Source organism: Heloderma suspectum, chromosome 7 (assembly GCF_057233095.1).
Source record: "Heloderma suspectum isolate Gila_16-S chromosome 7, 16-S_ref, whole genome shotgun sequence".
Lineage (NCBI taxonomy): Eukaryota > Metazoa > Chordata > Lepidosauria > Squamata > Helodermatidae > Heloderma > Heloderma suspectum.
This window is the reverse complement of record NC_139464.1, coordinates 99,142,418-99,162,278: the sequence shown is the minus strand read 5'-3', so window position 1 is coordinate 99,162,278 and position 19,861 is coordinate 99,142,418. Positions and strand designations below refer to the sequence as shown.

At 44.5% G+C, this 19,861-nt stretch overlaps 1 protein-coding gene across 3 annotated transcripts in view; it reads left to right on the top strand.

The window, feature by feature from the left end:
* Positions 1-19,861, top strand: part of TAFA5 (TAFA chemokine like family member 5) — a 515,983-nt gene that overhangs the window by 152,577 nt on the left and 343,545 nt on the right. The window lies entirely within an intron of this gene.

Below are 19,861 nucleotides of genomic sequence, written 5' to 3'. Positions count from 1 at the left end.
TTTTAGTAAATTTATTCCATTGTATACCCCTAGTCTAATTGTCTGAACAGTGAAACAGTTTAAAAAAGACTACATGTGTCTTTGTCTTAGGGTTTCTTGTATTATTCGAAACATATCATTTAACTGTAAAATATTTCTAACTCTTATTGATACAGGATAAAATCCATAGTCCACTTTTTCTCTTTATTGGCCTAAGTGCTGCCTTTCTTATCAGCCTGGGAGCCAACTAGTCTTTTAAATGTTAAAATATAATACATTTCAATCAAGGACATGTATTTTCACTTGCTGTACAACTTACGAAGAGCTATACAACTCTGTTCTCAGTTCTATTCTAATCTAGACTTGAAATCTTTATACAATATTCTACCTTCATCATTTAGTGTAGCACATAATAATAAGTTCAGCACATATCGCTTCTGATATCTTAGAATGGTGTATTGGTATATGTTGCAGCTGAGTTATTTCAATTGTATGTACACTCATTTGTATTGGTCATTCTGCAGAAATGCTAATTAATATAATTTTACATATTTAGGAAGTTTTTAATTACTGTAATTCTAGCTTGTTAGGCTATTGTGTCCGGTGGGTATATTTTTCCATTCTAATACTGTCAGGTTAGTTACCAAGCACATCTTACTTCTGTCTATGGCTCCTGCTTTATAAAAGCTTGGGGATATGTGGAAACAGTATGCAGCTCTTTAAAAGACACACACAAACACAACTAAAGCTCTGTTGTCTTTCGCATGATGTTCATGCCAATCATTTTCCTAAATAATGCTTAATCCATGTGCACCATAAACTACTCATTTCCAAAGGGAAAAAAACAATCTGCAGAGGAATGACTGTTGTAATATGAACAAAACAAAACACTCACACATAGACAATCAAGGGAAAAATGTACCTTCTGGGAAATAGCTTCTTATCTTCAAAAGAAGAAGCTATTTAACATTTTAGGTCAGGCTAATCCTCAATGAATGGGCTATATTTGTTCACGTAGCAATAGGTGGTAATATAAACAGAATATTAATGCATCTGAACAAGCTATTTACAAAACTGGGAACACCTGTCCACAAAAAGCAGCTCTGTTAACCAGCATATCGGGGAAATGAAAAGACACAAATGATGCAAATAGAAACCTCTGCATCTGAGTATTTTTGGCAGAAATTTAATCTGTTTGAATGGGAAGAGGAAAGAAGTCAGGAGCAAGGTACTCTGAGTCAGAATAGCAGAATTGCACACATTCTTTGTACACATGTGTGTACGCACACACACATTTTGAGTTCATATAGCACATTGCATTTCATTTCACAGTATAAGTAACCAAGGAAGCACATCAAATGCCTTACTCAGAAGGTGAAAGAGTTTCTTTACTGCAAGGTAAATTGCTGCAATTTCTCATAGTCAGAGGGTCAGAAGCTTAGATACTGATCTCATCCACTTACTCAGATAGGACAATGTTATTGATAAACACCTTGGTACTTATGGTGTCTCCTGAGAATTGATGCCAGTCGTGTATGCTTACATCAACAGAACAGCCTCTTCCTTGCTAATCTCTTCACTAACCTTTATACCTCAGGCAATACTCTTCAATATCCAATTAATTACAGTTTTGCCAATACTATCCGATACTTCAATTTACTACCTGACATTTTCTTTTATTCTAGAAAGGCAGACTCAGAACAAAATAAAAGTAAGTTTCCATTTACATGTAGAATGCAAAACTCCAATGGGAAATTAAAAATAAATAGTCCTTGTTCTGACCAGTGCATAATGTTTTAAAACAAAAAAGAACTGTTTCAAATGATTTCCTAACTCAGTCATATTGATCACACGCATTTAACAACCTGGCCATGGTCATACAAGTTCTTAAAGTGAAAAAGAGCATTCCTTTAACTGCTTTGTCGTAGGAGGTGGGGACAAAAAGTTGTTCATTATTTCAGCATTTGATGTCAGTAGAAGTAGATTTTTAATAGCAGTATAACTTGGGTTTTCTTAGAAAAGAATAAACAGATAAGAGAAGTCAAGCACTCTGCTGTACAATCTACCAACCAGTTTTTTCATTTTGGCAGGTAGATATGCGGGAGAATGTAAATAACATTTTCATTTTAAGAGAGAAAACATTCCAGGTTCCTTGCAGTTAGTGCAATGGTGAACTCAGCTGGTGAGTGACAACAGAAATTCTCACGAAGTCCACCCACTGAGAAACAAGAGGGAAGTATCAGCATTCTTGGAGGAATCTCAAGTTGAAGAAATATGAACAACATTTAGGAAAATAAAACTAAGGGGGCACCCTCCCGAAACCCAGTGAGAACAGTACATGCTTGGAATGGATGGTGGTGGTAGAGGAATGGAATGGAAATATCCTGGACTTGGACATGACTGGGTGGCTGTAACTCAGAATAGGAGCATGCTACACTGCAATATTTTTTGCAGGCCCCACTTGTATATTTATTAATGTATATCTAAAGGTAGCCCATCCTGCAAATATTAAGCACCAAGCACTACTTTTATGCAGCCTCCATTCTCAGTATTGGCTCACATGCCAAAGTCCAGCTGTGGTGAACTGAAGTTGTGTGATGACAGCACTTGTGGAATGTTACTTTTTTTTTTTTTTAAGAATCTAATGCAAACACTGTTTGGATCCACTGCAATACTTACGTCTTAACTAGCAGGATGATATAAACACTGAAATGTTTAATCCCCAATCTTCAGATGTGTAGACTTTCCGATTCTTAATAGGTAATAGTTACGTGTGTTTTCATTTCCTTGTGCATTTTCAAGACTGATTCTGATTAAATCATTTATGTTACTACTGTGGTCAAGGAACACATAATTACTTTGAATGAGTTCAAATCTCCAGGGCCAGATGAACTGCACCCTAGAGTAATAAAGGAACTGGTAGAAGAGCTCTCAGAACCGTTGTCTATTCTCTTTGAGAAATTATGGAGGATGGGTGAAGTGCCAGATGACTGGAGGAGGGCTAATGTTGTCCCTATCTTCAAAAAGGGTAAAAAGGAGGAACCTGGGAACTACAGAGCAGTCAGTCTGACATCAATCCCTGGGAAAATTCTGGAGCAGATGATAAAGCAATCCATCTGTAAGCACCTTGAAAACAATGCAGTGATTAGAATCATAGAATCATAGAATAGTAGGGTTGGAAGGGGCCTACAAGGCCATTGAGTCCAACCCCCTGCTCAATGCAGGAATCCAAGTCAGAGCATCCCTGACAAATGGCTGTCCAGCCTCATCTTGAAGGCCTCCAGTGTGGGAGAGCCCACCACCTCCCCAGGCAATTGGTTCCATTGTCGTATTGCTCTTACAGTCAGGAAGTTTTTCCTGATGTTTAGCCGGAATCTGGCTTCCTGTAACTTGAGCCCATTATTCCGTGTCCTGCACTCTGGGATGATCAAGAAGAGATCCTGGCCCTCTTCTCTGTGACAACCTTTCAAGTACTTGAAGAGTGCCATCATATCTCCCCTCAGTCTTCTCTTCTCAGGGCTAAACATGCCCAGTTCTTTCAGTCTCTCTTCATAGGGCGTTGTTTCCAGTCCCCTGATCATCTTTGTTGCCCACCTCTGAACCCTCTCCAGTTTGTCTGCATCCTTCTTCAAGTGTGGTGCCCAGAACTGGACACAGTACTCCAGATGAGGCCTAACCAGTGCTGAGTAGAGGGGAACTAGTACTTCCCAGGATTTGGAAGCTATGCTTCTATTAATGCAGCCCAAAAGAGCATTTGCCTTTTTTGCAGCCACATCACATTGTTGCTTCATATTCAGCTTGTGATTGACAACAATTCCAAGATCCTTCTCGCTTGTAGTGTGGTTGAGCCACGTATCCCCCATCTTGTAACTGTGCTCGAAGTATATGATGTGCACAGCATTCCCACTCGAAGCCAACATGGATTTGTCAAGAACGAATCCTGCCAGACGAATCTGATCTTATTTTTTGATCAAGTAACCTCCCTTGTGGACTGTGGGAATGCTGTGCACATCATATACCTTGACTTCAGCAAAGCTTTCAACAAAGAGCCCCATGATATCCTGATGAACAAACTAACTTAAAGTGGGCTAGATGAAATAACGATCCAGTGGATCCACAGTTGGAGTGCTTATCAATGGGATCTTCTCAAACTGGGGAGAGGTAATGAGCGGGATACCGCAGGGCTCAGTCCTTGGCCCAGTGCTCTTCAACATTTTTATTAATGACTTGGAGGAGGAGGTGCAGGGAATGCTGATTAAATTTGCAGATGACACCAAATTGGGTGGGGTAGCTAATACTTTGGAAGACAGAAACAAAATTCAAAGTGATCTTGATAGACTGGAGCACTGGGCAGAAAACAACAGAATGACATTTAATAGGGATAAATGCCAAGTTCTGCACCTATGAAAAAGAAACCAAATGCACAGTTACAAGATGGGCGATACATGGCTCAACAACACTACAAGCAAGAAGGATCTTGAAAGTAGGGATGTACGAAAATCACTTACCTTTCGGGGATTATGCTGATGGTGCGGGGGGAGGTGTTCTGTCCCTCCCCCCGGAATCCTCGCCGGGGGGGAGGCGCTCTGTTCCCCCCCCCCGGAATCCTGGCCGGCTGGCTGTGCTCCGCACAGCTTCTGCGGAGCCGCCGGCTGGCTAGCAGGGACACAAATGGCGGCGGCTACGGCCGCCATTTTGCATCCCTGCAGTCAGCCGTGATAGGCTACGTAAATGTTTACGCAGCCTATCACGGCTGATTTAAAAAAACAAAAACGCACATACGCAAATGGCGGCGCCCATGGGCGCCGCCATTTGCGTTCCTTATTTTGGCACATCTTATTCTACGTAAACATTTACGTAGACTAAGACGGCGAAAATAAGGGGAACGCAAATAGCGTAGCGTCTACGCTATTTGCGTTCCCCTTATTTTTGCCGTCTTAGTCTATGTAAATGTTTACGTAGACTAAGACGTGCCAAAATAAGGAACGCAAATGGTGGCACCCATGGGCGCCACCATTTGCGTACGCGCGTGTTTGTTTTTTTAATCAGCCGTGATAGGCTGCGTAAACATTTACGTAGCCTATCACGATGTTTTTTTAAAATTTAGCCGTGATAGGCTATGTAAATCTTTATGTAGCCTATCACTTTTTTTGTTTTTGTTTTTGTTTAAACTTGGAAATGGCGGTGGTGGCAGCCGGTCGGAAGACCAGCCGCCGCCGCCGCACCACCGCCGGAGCCGCCACTGGAGCCGCCGCCGCCGCCAGGAAGATCCGCCCCAGGTAAGTCCCGTCCCGGCGGGGGGGCGGGCCGTTCCTCCACCAATTTCGGGGGGCCGAATGCGCTGGCATTTGGCCTCCCCGAGATCCGTGGCGGAACTTTCATACATCCCTAACTGAAAGAACTGGGCCTGTTTAGCCTTGAGAAGAGAAGACTGAGGGGAGATATGACAGTGCTCTTCAAGTACTTGAAAGGTTGTCACAGAGAGGAAGGCCAGGATCTCTTCTTGATCATCCCAGAGTGCAGGACAAGGAATCATGGGCTCAAGTTACAGGAAGCCAGATTCCGGCTGAGCATCAGGAAAAACTTCCTGTTAGAGCAATACGACAATGGAACCAATTAAGCAGGGGTGGTAGTGGGCTCTCCCACACTGGAGGCATTCAAGGTGAGGCTGGACAGCCATCCTGCATTGAGCCTTGTAGGCCCCTTCCAACCCTACTGTTCTATGTTTCTGTGATTCTATTCAGGCGATAATAGCAATTTTGGAATAGATAACTCGCAGTAGATGCTTGCAAGACATTGCCGGAGGTTTTTTAGATAGATAAAGAATTACACTGAGTCTTGACATATCCTCAGAATGTTGTGCTGATTAAAAGGAGGAAAAACCTTTTCAAAATCTCGCAGTGACCCATTATTTCTGGATCATTGACACAATAGGCAATAATTATTTTTTTGATGTTGTAAAAGGAATTTATACTCAACAGATTTATCTTATGGACCAAATGCAAGTCACAGGAAAAGGAAATTATGGAAATAATCCAAAAGGGGTTGTTGGTCATTGTATACAATTCAGTAATAAAAGCTGTAGCTAGAAGTTTCTAAATTATTTGTGGACATCTGATGGATCTGGTTTAATTCTTTGCACACCTAACCAAAACAGGAGATTTCTCCCAATCCCTCACGGCTATAGCAACAAAACAACAGGGTTGGTCATGCTGGTGATAGTAAATATAATTGGAACAAAATCTAATAATATTTTTTTATCTATATAGTGAAAACATATACGTAAAAACGTAAAATACGTAATAAGAATATACTGGTTTATTTGGTATTGGTTATTTTTGGTATGGTTATGTTTTTATAACACAACATTCTCTCCTATTGGTTTGATGTATATTTTTACAGCACAATAGCAGTATATTCTTCTTGTTTTTATGTATATGTTTTAACTATATAGTTAACAAAATATTATCAGATTTTGTTCCAGTTATATTTACTATCACCAGTATGCCCAACCCAGTTGTTTTGTTGCTTAATTATTTGTACACACAAAATCAGGAGAACACTTAGCTTTTTTCTGTAGGAGATGATGGACAACGACACTGTCATGCCTGGAGGCTTCTAGTGATGAAGAGAACCACTCCAATGTTAGACACAGAACCAGTTTTAGAAGGAATCCCCTTGGAAAGCCAGAAATGTCTTGGCGGTCCCAAATTCTATGCTGTATATTCATATTTAGAAGGTCTTATTTGTGTTTTATTGATATACATGTGAAACAGCTTGGCACCAAGTTACCTGAAAGATTGTCTTTTCCTGTAAATATACCTGTTTGAACCTTCAAATCCTCTTCACACTAGGGATGTACGAATCCCTTAGCTTGCTTCGCTCAGGGGCATCCACGGTGGTGGGGAGGTGATCCGTTCCTCCCCCCAGAATCCTGCCTGGCCAGCTCCGCTCCGTGGCAAGCCTGCGGAGCTGCCAGCCAGGGCTGGCCGCAGCCGCTGCTGCCGCAAATGGCAGCCGCTACGCCATTTGTGTACCTGCCTTTTGCCGTGATAGGCTATGTAGATACTTAAGAAGCCTATCACGGCTTGGCAGGGATGCAAATGGCGGCCGGCCATTTGTGGCTGCAGCCCAGCAGTGGCTGGAAGATGACCCGGAACCGCTGCTGGAGCCACTGCAGCTGCCGCCGCTGCCAGATAGGCTCCATCCCAAGGGGATTCCGCGGGGTGGCGGGGGGGATTGCCCCATTCCACCACAGACTCCAGGGGGGTGGATTCTAAAGAATCCGTCCTCACTGGAGTCTGTGGCGGAATTCTCTAACATCCCTATTCCACACAGAGCACATGGCCCTGTTCCATGTACCCCTACCAAGCAGTGTGAGGTGGGTGGCTGCTCAGGAGAGTTCCTGCTCAGTGGTGGCACCCTTGCCTTTTAAACAAACTTGTATTTTAAACAATATTTGGCTCTCACCACTTTAGTGTGTGTTTTTTTTTTAATCTGAGCTCCTAATTGTTTTATTATTTCTGTTGAAAGAAAGTGTTATACTTTATTTTTACTGTTTTCTGTTTTTTATAATACAAATTTTTATTTGTATTAAATTTTTATTTGTATTAAAAAACAAATTTTTATTGAATTTCAATAATATTAACAAAGCAAAACCAAACCAAACCAAAATGGAAACTAAAATAAAAGAAATTCCATCAGGATTACATCTTCTTTCCATCCAGTTATATCTTAATGGGTGTACAGAGGTCACAGGTAATTCTTGTCAGTGCTACTAGATATTTTATCAGATGGACCCAGGATTATTCTTCATTTGTTTTCTTCCTTATAAAAGCCATACGGTTTTATAGTGCAAGGGAATCAAATATTGATTTTTGTTCTGTTCGTATATGCGATAAAGTCAAACCATATCGCATGGAATGAATCATGTTTGCTTTGAGCCCTGGCCACCTTCAACTTGTGCGATATTTTTTTCCATTATGGCAATTTGCCAGACCATGGCATACCAATAATCTAATACCTGGAAGGTGAATCCCTTCCAAGACCTAGCTATTTTGGATCTGTTTTCTGTTTTAATTGTATTTTTAATATTGCATTTTGTTTTGGGGTTGTTGTTTTGTTCTGTAAGCCTCTTAAGAGCATATTTGTTAATAGGCAGCCATAAAAATTTAAAACCAACAAGCCAAAGTGTCAAGCTTGTTAAAACATTTACAGCTTTTAAAAGGCTGACCAGCTACTGACAACCATACACTTGCTTAAAGATTGGTTAGATTTGGATTTTGCTGTCAGGAGCGCCCTAGCGGCCTCTTCCAGTCTACTCCAATAGCCAACTCAAGACACAGACAAAAGGATTCTTGTCAAGGCTTTAATCCTTTTACAATTTAATGACTCTTTCAGATGCTAATCACCAGCGACTAAGCAATGATCGGCAGAGTAGCCTATGCTCCGGGTTAGGCAGTTGGTCCCCGTTTGAAGGAGAATCACTTGCAGACCCTGAACTTATGGGCTAGGGAGAGTTTCTCCCTCTTTCCCTTAGGTCCACGGGAGTCAACCGTTGCTTGCATGCCAAATGGGCACTACGCCTCCTTTCTGCACCCTCCATTGCTCGTCGCTCCCTGCGCCTGCGTCGAGCATCTAGCAAGCCCCCCTCCTGCACTCTCTCACTGCCAGGGTCACTATCTATCTCAGGAATGCTGGCAGGAGGAATCTCTGCCAGCTTCTGTGCCTGTGAGGGATGAGCGGGCTCCTCTCCCACAGATTGCTGTTCCTCCTCAGAATCAGAACTGCTCTGGGGTTCTATCGGCTCAGTTTCCACCCTGACACTAACACAGCGTGTAAAGCAAATCTGCACTGTTGTAATTAAAAAGTTGATAAGACTGATGATGAGTCAGACTGTACCTTTTTGTTGTAATAAGGGTGCAGTCCTATGCATGTTAGACAGAAAAAAAAGTCCTTCAACTTCTAGCATGGCCAGCTGGGGCATGCTCGGATTTGTAGGACTTTTTTCTGTCTAAACATTTATAGGTTTGTCTCCTAAATCTATTTGTAACAGTTGTGCACAAAAATACAGCAACAGAAATAAGAGAGGAAAAACTTACCTGAGTTCAAGAAGAGAATTACACATTTGGAAGAGTTGCTAGACAATTACAGAAATGTGGTGTTATAAAATGAGCCCAAATGTGTTTTGTGACTTCAGTTGGGAGTGATCCCCTCTATACCTACTATTTAATATATGCAGGTTGAGGCTTAATTGTATTATATGGGCCATGACTACCAGAAACATTCAGTTTTTAAATATTCTAACCCTGAACACACTGCTTAGCATATCAAAGGGATTTCGTTTCTAAGTAATGCGAGGAGCTTAGGTAATGTGTTTGCATTTGTATTTTCCTAAACTTCAATCTTTTTGAATTCAGGGAGGTGAATGCATATATCAAGAAGGAATTCTGTCAAAACTCTTTTGTGAAAAGCAGTAGGGTGGGGGAAAAAACAACTTAGCAAAGTGGTCTCATGTAAAATGTACTATCTAGTCATCTTATTACAAGTGATGTATGCCATTTCAGAATGGTGATGCACATACAACATGCAGAGCGTAAACCCAGTATTGGAGGGTCACAGTGGAGAGAAGGTAATGATTCCTAATCGTCATATTATTGTACAAGTGTATGTTTAAGAGCCTTAAAACAATCCCTTAAGAGTACGGAGAAGTGAAATGATCCCTAGATTCATTGGATTTTATTTAACAACAGTTCAGAGCTTCTACATGTGAAACACTGGATTTTATTTAACAACAGTTCAGAGCTTCTACAACATTCCATATAGCTTGCTCATAAACTTATATTACTATCCAAAATTCTACATGCATTCACAGTTTCTAATGTACTTGAAGGGTAGTTGCGTCTTTTGTATGCATTCTGGAATGGAATAAGATCAGCAGTCCCTCTTTCTGTAATGTTGTTCCACTGGACTAATGGATGTTTATATTGAAAAACATTTTTGATTATTTTTCCTTTCATATTTAGGATTTTATCTGTGTTAACTTTCTTTACAGTATCTTTTATCACACGTTTTCTGTCCTTCCATTTAGGAGATGAAAAAAATTATTAGGCAGTTGGCTGGCAGTGGCATATGTAGCAAAAGGTGTTTCATTGTGGTGCACAGAGATGTATTCTCTTCCTTCTGTGTCTTCTAGTCTGTCAGGAATATTAGATTATTGCATGGTCGCAATTATGCCACCCACTGCAGAATCCAAAGACATTAGTTTGCATTAGTACAAGCATTATTTTTTTCTACTACAGTTTCTTAAGAATAACTGCAGGGACATCTCCTATTTCCCTTAAATCTAAGTCCCCTGCCATCTAATTTTTTTGCCCCCACTATTTTATGCCTTTATTATTAAGACAGAATACTTTGTAGGTCACAATCCAACATTCAATGTTTGGAGAGTTGTAAATTGAATGACTGCAATTAGTTCAGTGATTATGCAAACTGATATTCTTACTTGACCTAGATCTGCACTAATAGTGCACTGAAGACCTCAGATAGGATGATGTCTACCACATTTGCATGGCACAAGGGCCATGCAAGGAAGGAAAAGCTTTATAATGGGGGTAAAAAGCTTGTATTGACAATAGTTCATACAGGTTAAGAATTGTGCATCCTCCTGCACAATGTTGCCTTTATCATATGCATGCCTGCTATGTCATTTCTACCAGTAGGCGCTGTTGTCACAGTAAGCAAAAGCCACAACTACAACATCAGTGTTCTTTATGCATGGCTTTCTCCAGGGACTCCATTCTTCAGTTACTGAGATTTTGGGGAGGGGGCGAGGGGGGGGCAGGGATTAATGACCAATGCACTCTTACAATTATTATTCAACCGTGGTCTATTTAAGAAGATGTCAGTATTCTAGACAGATATATCTAGATCAGCCAAGAAGTGATACTGGAAAATACGTACACTGCAAATTTATTCTTCTTTCTAGTAAAATAGATAATACATTAGATTTATATGATTATTAATGAGTTAATATTTTGCTGGAAAAAATAATGGAACCTTAAATTATGGAAGTGAAACTGTCCAGGCAAACATGCCATTAGTTTAGTGCAGCTGCATCTTTTTGATTCTTAAAAGTAATGGAAGTACATATGTAAAAAAAAAGAATGTATGAAAGTCCAGATGGAGCACAATAGACCAAGGACCAAAAGGATGCATAAACAAATCCCCTGCTGGTGCAAGAAAGTGTAGGAAAAGCACCAAATGAATGGTTTTTTATCATTAATACAGATTTACCTGCTGAAAATAATAGCTATAGTTAAATTGGAGTTGGCAGCACTGGTGTAATGATTCTGATGATAGTTAACAATGCTAAATGGAGTTGGGCTGGAGTAGGAATGTCAGAAAATTCCGCCACGGACTCCAGTGAGGCCGGATTCTAAAGAAAATGTCAGAAAATTCCGCCACGGCCTCCCACCCCCCGCCCCCCCGCGGAATCCCCCTGGGATAGAGCTTACCAGGGGTGGATGCGGCAGAAGCGGTGGCTCTGGTGGTGGTGGCAAATGGTGGTGGTGGTGGTGGTGGCAAATGTCTCCTGGCCGGCTGCTGCTGGGCTGCTGCGACCGCAAATGGCGGCCTTTGTAGCGGCCACCATTTGTGTGCTTGCAGGCAGCCGTGATAGGCTACGTAAGTATTTACATAGCCTATCACAGCAAAGAGTAGGCAAAGAGCGTAGCGGCCACCATTTGTGTGGCTGCCTTTAGCGTGATAGCCTACGTAAATACTTATGTAGCCTATCACGGCAAAGAGCAGGGGCGCAAATGGCATAGCAGCCACCATTTGTGTCCCTGCTTTAGCCGTGATAGGCTACGTAAATATTTACGTAGCCTATCACGGGCTACCGTAGCGATGCAAATGGCGTTCCCTACGCAGGACACCATTTGCGTCCGCACGAGCCCGCATTCTGTTGTTTTTTGCCCAGCGCTCCAGTCTATCGAGATCCCTTTGAATTTTGTTTCTGTCTTCCAAAGTATAAGCTATCCCGCCAATTTTGTGTCATCTGCAAATTTGATCAGCATTCCCTGCACCTCCTCCTCCAAGTCATTAATAAAAATGTTGAAGAGCACTGGGCCCAGGACTGAGCCCTGTGGTACCCTGCTCGTTACCTCTCCCCAGTTTGAGAAGATCCCATTGATAAGCACTCTTTGAGTCCGATTCTGTAGCCAACTGTGGATCCACCGGATCGTTGTTTCATCTAGCCCAGTTTGAGCTAGTTTGCTCATCACGATATCATGGGGCACTTTGTCGAAAGCTTTGCTGAAGTTGAGGTATATTATCTCTAAAGCATTCCCATAGTCCACAAGGGAGGTGACTTGATCCAACAATGAGATCAGATTCGTCTGACAGGTTTTGTTCTTGACAAATACATGTTGGCTAGGGATGGATGAAAGTCCCTTACCTGTTCTCGAAGCTTGCTTCACGGTGGGGGGGAGGCGCTTCAGTTCTCCCCCCGAAGTTCAGGCGAGGGGGGGGAGGCGCCCCACCTCGCCCGGACGAAATTCCGGCCGGGGGGGAGGCGCCCCATCCCTCGCCGGTGAAATTCAGGCCGGGTAGGAGCGCCCCGTCTACCCGGCTGCGAAAAAAAAGTAAAACACACACACACACACACACCCGTGATAGGCTACGTAACGATTTACGTAGCCTATCATGGCTAGATTTCCGAAGTCAGCCGTGATAGGCTATGTAAATCATCACGTAGCCTATCAGGGGTGACTTTGAAAAAAAAAAAAGCACGTACGCAAATGGCGGCTCCCATGGGGACTGCCATTTGCGTTCCTTATTTTCACATGTCTAGTCTACGTAAAGATTTACGTAGACTACGGCGAAAATAAGGGAACACTATTTGCGTTGCCCTTATTTTCACCGTAGTCTACGTAAATGTTTACGTAGACTAGACGTGCCAAAATAAGGAACGCAAATGGCGGCGCCCCATGGGCGCCGCCACTTGCGTATGTGCTTTTTTTTTTTTTTCCCCAAAGTCACCTGTGATAGGCTATGTGACGATTTATGTAGACTATCACGGCTGACTTTGGAAATCTAGCCGTGATAGGCTACATAAATCGTCACGTTGCCTATCACGGGTGTGTGTGTTTTGTTTTGTGTTTTACTTTTTATTTTGTAATGGCGGCGGCGGCAACCGGTTGGGAGACCGGCCGCTGCCCCCGCCCCCGACGAACCGCCGGGACCCGCCGCCGAGAGGGACATTCGGCTACGGTAAGTCCCATCCCGGGGGGGGGGCGGGGGGCGGAGAATTTCCCCAACACTTTCGGGGGGCCGAATGTGTCGGCGCTCGGCCTCCCGAAGATTCATGGAGAAATTCTCCGCCATCCCTAATGTTGGCTTCGAGTACTCACTGCATTGTTTTCAAGGTGCTTACAGATAGATTGCTTTATAATCTGCTCCAGAATTTTCCCAGGGATTGATGTCAGGCTGACTGGTCTGTAGTTCCCAGGTTCCTCCTTTTTACCCGTTTTGAAGATAGGAACAACATTAGCCCTCCTCCAGTCATCTGGCACTTCATCAAGGCAGGTTACTTGATCCAAAAATGAGATCAGATTCGTCTGGCAGGATTTGTTCTTGACAAATCCATGTTGGCTTCGAGTAATCACTGCATTGTTTACTGCAATCACTGCAATCAAAGGCTTTAACGTAGTCAATGAAGCAGAAACAGACGTTTTTCTGAAATTCTTTTGCTTTCTCCATGATCCAGTGAACGTTGGTGATTTGATGTCTAGTTCCTCTGCCTCTTCGAAACCCAGCTTGTACTTCCGGTAGTTCTCGATTCACATACTGCTGAAGCCTAGCTTGTAGGTTTTTGAGCATCACCTTGCTGGCATGTGAAATGAATGCAATTGTACGGTAGTTTGAACGCTCTTTGGCATTGCCCTTCTTTGGAACTGGAAAGTAAACTGACCTTTTCCAGTCTTGTGGCCACTGTTGAGTGTTCCAAATTTGTTGGCATATTGAGTGCAGCACTTTAACAGCATCATCTTTTAGGATTATAAATAGCTCAGCTGGAATACTGTCATCTCCGCTAGCTTTGTTGTTAGTTATAGGGATGGACGAAAGTCCCTTACCTGGTCCCGCAGCTTTTTTTGGGGGGGAGGGAGGCGCTCCGTTTCTCCCCATGAAATTCTTGGCGGGTGGGGATGCGCCCCATCCCTCCCCGCCGAAATTCTGGCCGGGGGGAACGCCCCACCTCTCCGGCCGCGAAAGAAAAAAGGAAAGTTAAAAAAAAACAAAAACGTGATATCACAGCTGACTTTGGAAATCTAGCTGTGATAGGCTACGTAAATCTTCATGTAGCCTATCACTGTTTTTTTTTTTAGTTTGTAATGGCGGCGGCGGCAGCCAGTTGGAAGACCGGCCGCCACCCCGCTGCCGGGACCCGCTGCCACGAGGGACATTCGCACGAGGTAAGTCCCATCCCGGGGGGGGGGGTCGGAGAATTTCCCCACCAATTTCAGGGGGCCGAATGCGTTGGCATTCGGCCTCCCGGAGGTTCGTGGAGAAATTCTCCGACATCCTACCATTCTGTTGTTTTCCTCGATTTCTTTGCATTGCTTTCTCTGGAAATCTGCATTCAGTTGGATATATCTTCCCCTTTCTCCCTCGCTTTTTGCTTCCCTTCTTTCCTCAGCTACTTGTACAGCCTCATCAGACAGCCACTTTGCTTTCTTGCATTTCTTTTTCTTTGGGATGGATTTAGTTGCTGCCTCCTGAACAATGTTACGCACCTCCGTCCGTAGTTCCTCAGGCACTCTGTCTATCAGGTCTAATCCCTTAAATCTATTCCTCACCTCCACTGTATATTCATAAGGGATATGATTTAGGTCATACCTGAATGATTTAGTGGTTTTCCCTTGTTGTTGTTGTTGTTCAGTCGTTCAGTCGTGTCCGACTCTTCGTGACCCCATGGACCATAGCACGCCAGGCCTTCCTGTCCTGCGCTCTCTCCTGGAGCATGCTCAAGTCCATATTCATTGCATCGGTGATGCTATCTAGCCATCTCATCCTCTGCTGTCCCCTTCTCCTTTTGCCTTCAGTCATTCCCAGCATCAGGGTCTTTTCCAGAGAGTTTTCTCTTCGCATTAGGTGGCCAAAATATTTCAGCTTCAGCTTCAGTATCTGTCCTTCTAATATGTTCTTCAATTTAAGCCAAAATTTTGCAATAAGAAGCTCATGATCTGAGCCACAGTCAGCTCCAGGTCTTGTTTTTACTGACTGTATAGAGCTTCTCCATCTTTGGCTGTAGAGTACATAATCAATCTGATTTCGATATTGACCATGTGACGATGTCCATGTGTAGAGTTGCCTCTTGTGCTGTTGGAAAAGAGTGTTTGCTATGATCAGCGTGTTCTCTTGGCAAAACTCTATTAGCCTTTGTCCTGCTTCATTTTGTACACCAAGGCCATGCTTGCCTGTTATCCCAGTGATTTCTTGACTTCCTACTTTAGCATTCCAATCCCCTATGATGAAAAGGATGTCTTTTTTTTGGTGTTAGTTGTAGAACGTGCTGTAGGTCTTCATAGTACCATTCAACCTCAGCTTCTTCGGCCTCAGTGGTTGAGGCATAGACTTGAATTACTGTGATGTTGAATGGTTTGCCTTGGATTCGTACTGAGATCATTCTATTGTTTTTGAGATTGTACCCCAGTACTGCTTTTCCCACCCTTTTATTGACTATGAGTGCTACTCCATTTCTTCTAAGGGATTCTTGCCCACAGTAGTAGATAGAATGGTCACCTGAATTAAATTCGCCCATGCTTGTCCATTTTAGTTTGCTCATTCCCAAGATGTCGATGTTCAATCTTGGCATCTCATGTTTGACCACCTCCAGACTACCTTGATTCATTGATCTGACATTCCAGGTTCCTAAACAATATTGTTCTTTACAACATCGGATTTTCTTTTCACTACCAGACACATCCACAGCTGAGTGTCCTTTCGGCTTTGGCCCAGCCGCTTCACTCTTTCTGGCGCTACTTGGAAATTCCCTCTGCTTTTCCCCAGTAGTATATTGGACACCTTCCGACCTGAGGGGCTCATCTTCCGGCGTCATCTCTTTTAGCCTTGTGATACGTTCCATGGGGTTTTCTTGGCAAGAATACTGGAGTGGGTTGCCATTTCCTTCTTCAGTGGACCACATTTTGTCAGAACTCTCCGCCATGACCTGTCCGTCTTGGGTGGCCCTGCACAGCATAGCTTATGGCTTCACTGAGTTACGCAAGGCAGTGATCCATGAAGCGGAATAACAGGATTAACCCTGTGTAATTTTTACCGTTTTTTTTTTTTTAATGACAATAGCAAGAAGGATGTTAGAAAGTTCATCTAGATATGACAAAAATAAATATTGAAAGTTTGGGGGAGGAAAAATAAGATTACACCTAGGGATATACGAATCCCTTACCTGGTTCCGGTCTGGGGCTTTGGCGATGGGGGGGAGGCGATCTGTCCCTCCTCCCGGAATCCTCCCCAGCTGGCTCCGCTCAGTGGCAAGGCCGCAGAGCCGCTGCCAGGCTGCTTCGGCTGCAAATGGCAGCCGCCATAGTGGTTGCCATTTGTGTCCTTGGATTAAGCCATGATATGGTACGTAAGTATTTACGTAGCCTATCACGGCAAAAGGCAGGGACACAAATGGTTGCCGCTACGCCATTTCCGTCCCTGCCTTTTGCTGTGATAGGCTACATAAATCCTTACGTAACCTATTACATCAAAGAGCAGGGGCGCAAATGGCGTAGTGGCCGCCATTTGCGCCCCTGCTCTTTGCCATGATAGATACTTACGTAGCCTATCACGGCCTAATGCAGGCACACAAATGGCGGTCACTATGATGGCCGCCATTTGCAGCCACAGCAGCCCGGCAGCAGCCGGAAGACGAACTGGAGCCGCCGCCGCATCCGCCGGCAGGTAGGTCCGTTACGGGGGAGATTTTGGGAGGTGGCGGGGGGGGAGACTGTTCTGCGATGGACTCCGGGGGGCCGGATTCTAAAGAACCCGGCCGCACTGGAGTCCATGGCGGAATTTCCCAACATCCCTATTTACACCTAATTAAAGCTGCAGTCCTTAGAATATTTAGACAGAAAAGTCCTACAACTCCCAGCATTTGCGTCCCTGCCTTTTGCCGTGATAGGCTGCATAAATACTTACGTAGCTTATTACGGAAAAGAGCAGGGGTGCAAATGGCGTAGCGGCCGCCATTTGCAACCCTGCTCTTTGCCATGATAGGCTAAGTAAGTATTTACATAGCCTATCACGGCCTAATGCAGGCACGCAAATGGCGGCTGCTACAACAGCCGCCATTTGCGGCTGCAGCAGCCCAGATGCGGCCGGCCCCAGTCGGCGGCTCCACAGAGTCGCCGCAGAGCAGAGCCAGCCGGGAGTTGCATGCTGGGAGTTGTACGACTTTTTTTCTGTCTAAACATGTATTGCACCTTTAGTAGTCCATCAGCGTTGGAAAAGATCAAGCAGCCAACTGAGTCCAGATGCAAAGATCTTAATATGTATGGGATCTCAAGATGTACAGATCTCCTGGAGGAGAAGGCTATCAATGCCTGCTAGACCTGATGGCTACATGTAGGGATGTACGAATCCTACTCACCCGTCCGTTCCAGGGCATCGGCAGGGGGGGGAAGTGCTCCGTCCCTCCCCCTGGAATCCTCCCCAGCCAGCTCCGCTCTGCGGCGACTCCACGGAGCCGCCGGCTGGGGCTGGCCGCAGCCGGAATTCCAGGCGCATCTGGGCTGCTGCAGCTGCAAATGGTGGCCGTCGTAGCGGCCGCCATTTGCGTGCCTGCATTAGGCCATGATAGGCTATGTAAATACTTACATAGCCTATCATGGCAAAGAGCAGGGGCGCAAATGGCGGCTGCTATGCCATTTGCATCCCTGCTCTTTTCTGTAATTTGCTACGTATTTATGTAGCCTATCACGACAAAAGGCAGGGATGCAAATGGCGGGCACTACAACAGCCGCCATTTGTGGCTGCAGCAACCCGGCAGCGGCCGGGAGACCAGCCGGAGCCTCCGCCGCTGGAGCCGCCACCACCGCCACATCCACTGCCAGGTAAGCTACGTCTCGGGGGATTCCACGGGGTGGCGGGGGCCGTTCCGCCACGGATTCCAGGGGGCCAGATTCTAAGGAATCCGGCTTCACTGGAGTCCGTGGTAGAATTCTCTGACATCCCTAGCTACATGCTACCTCCAGTATCAGAGGCAGTATGCGTATGTACACCAGTTGCTGGAAACATGGGAGGGAGGGTGCTGTTGCACTCATGTACTTCTTGTGAGTTTCCCAGGGGCAGCTTGTTGGCCAGTGTGTGAACACAGTGCTCAACTAGATGGCCCCTGGTCTGATCCAGCATGGCTCTTCTTATGTTCTAATGGATGTGACACATCTTATAGTGACATTTTTCCTTAAAAAAATAAAATGGCCACTATGCCATTTGCGCCCCTGTCTTTTGCCCTAATAAGCTACATAAATATTTATGTAGCCTATCACGGCAAAAAAAAAGGGATGGCAAATGGCAGCTGCCATAGCCGCCGCCATTTGCGTTCCCCCCCTTTTTTTTGCCGTGATAGGCTACGTAAATATTTACATAGCCTATCATGGCCTCCACAGGGACACAAATGGCATCCCTGCGTTAGCCGTGATAGGCTATGCAAGTATTTATGTAGCCTATCACAGCTATAATGAAGCAAATGGTGGCCGCAATGAACGGCAGCAAGTAAGTGCTCCGTTTCGCACGCCTTTCGCGGGGGGGGGGGGGCTTCGTTCCGCCACGGATTTCGGGGGGCCAAATGCACTGGCATTCGGCCTCACCGAGATGCGTGGCAGAATTCTCTGACATCCCTAGTTGAGAGTACATAGAAATCTTAAGTGTTGCTTGGCACCCACTATTATATGTATGTATCTTGAGAACAGAACACAATGGTTTTCACAATCTTTGCTTAGGCAATGAAATAGATGAAAAATGGTTAGGTAGCTCCCATTAATTTCAATGAAGTAAGCCCTATTGATTTCAGTGACACTTACTGCCAGGTAGAAAGCTTGCAGTGTAAGAAATTATGATAAGGAGATGCAATGCCAATAGGAACACTCCAGGGAGCTGCTAGGGTGTCAATAGGTAGTTATGAGAAGCAGGTGGTATGCCCTGAGAGAGAAACCACCAGTAAGCTGCAGATGTCACAATGACATTATTGGTAGAAGTGAAATGTAATGAAAGTGTGGGCTGTAGGGAAATAAACCAAAGAGAGTGTTAAATAGCAAATGGCAATATGTGCTTTGTTGTCAGATTTCTCCTGTAGTTCCTCATTCCTTTTGGCCCATCGCGTTGTTTCTGGACAGGTTCTCCCCCATAGCACCACTTACACATCACACTTCTCTTTGTATACACTGGACATACTGCTGTTCGCTCTGGTTCTGTAAACCATAACACCCACAGCTGCCCCACCCTCTCAAATGAAGCTTGCTTGGTGCCTTCCGGTAAATTGCTACAACCTATTGGCATTCTAGCGACTCAGCTGGCATTCTGCAGGGTGGCTGAACAGAAGCATTCAACCTGGTACTCATGTTAATAAATCTCCCCCGTGGCAAAACCCATATTTAAAGTAGGAATGGAACAAAGTGGTTCTGGAGTCCACGTTCGGCACCTTTCCTCCGCTTGGTCCCATTGTTTCTTCTCCTGTTGCTTTGGTCTTCTTCCTGCTTGCTGCCTTAGCCCTTGTTCTCTCCTTCAAGCTTGTCTCCAGCACCCGAGTTCCAGCTCAGCTCAGCTCAGCTCAGCTCAGCACTGCCTGCCTGCCTGCCTGCCTGCCTGCCTTTCC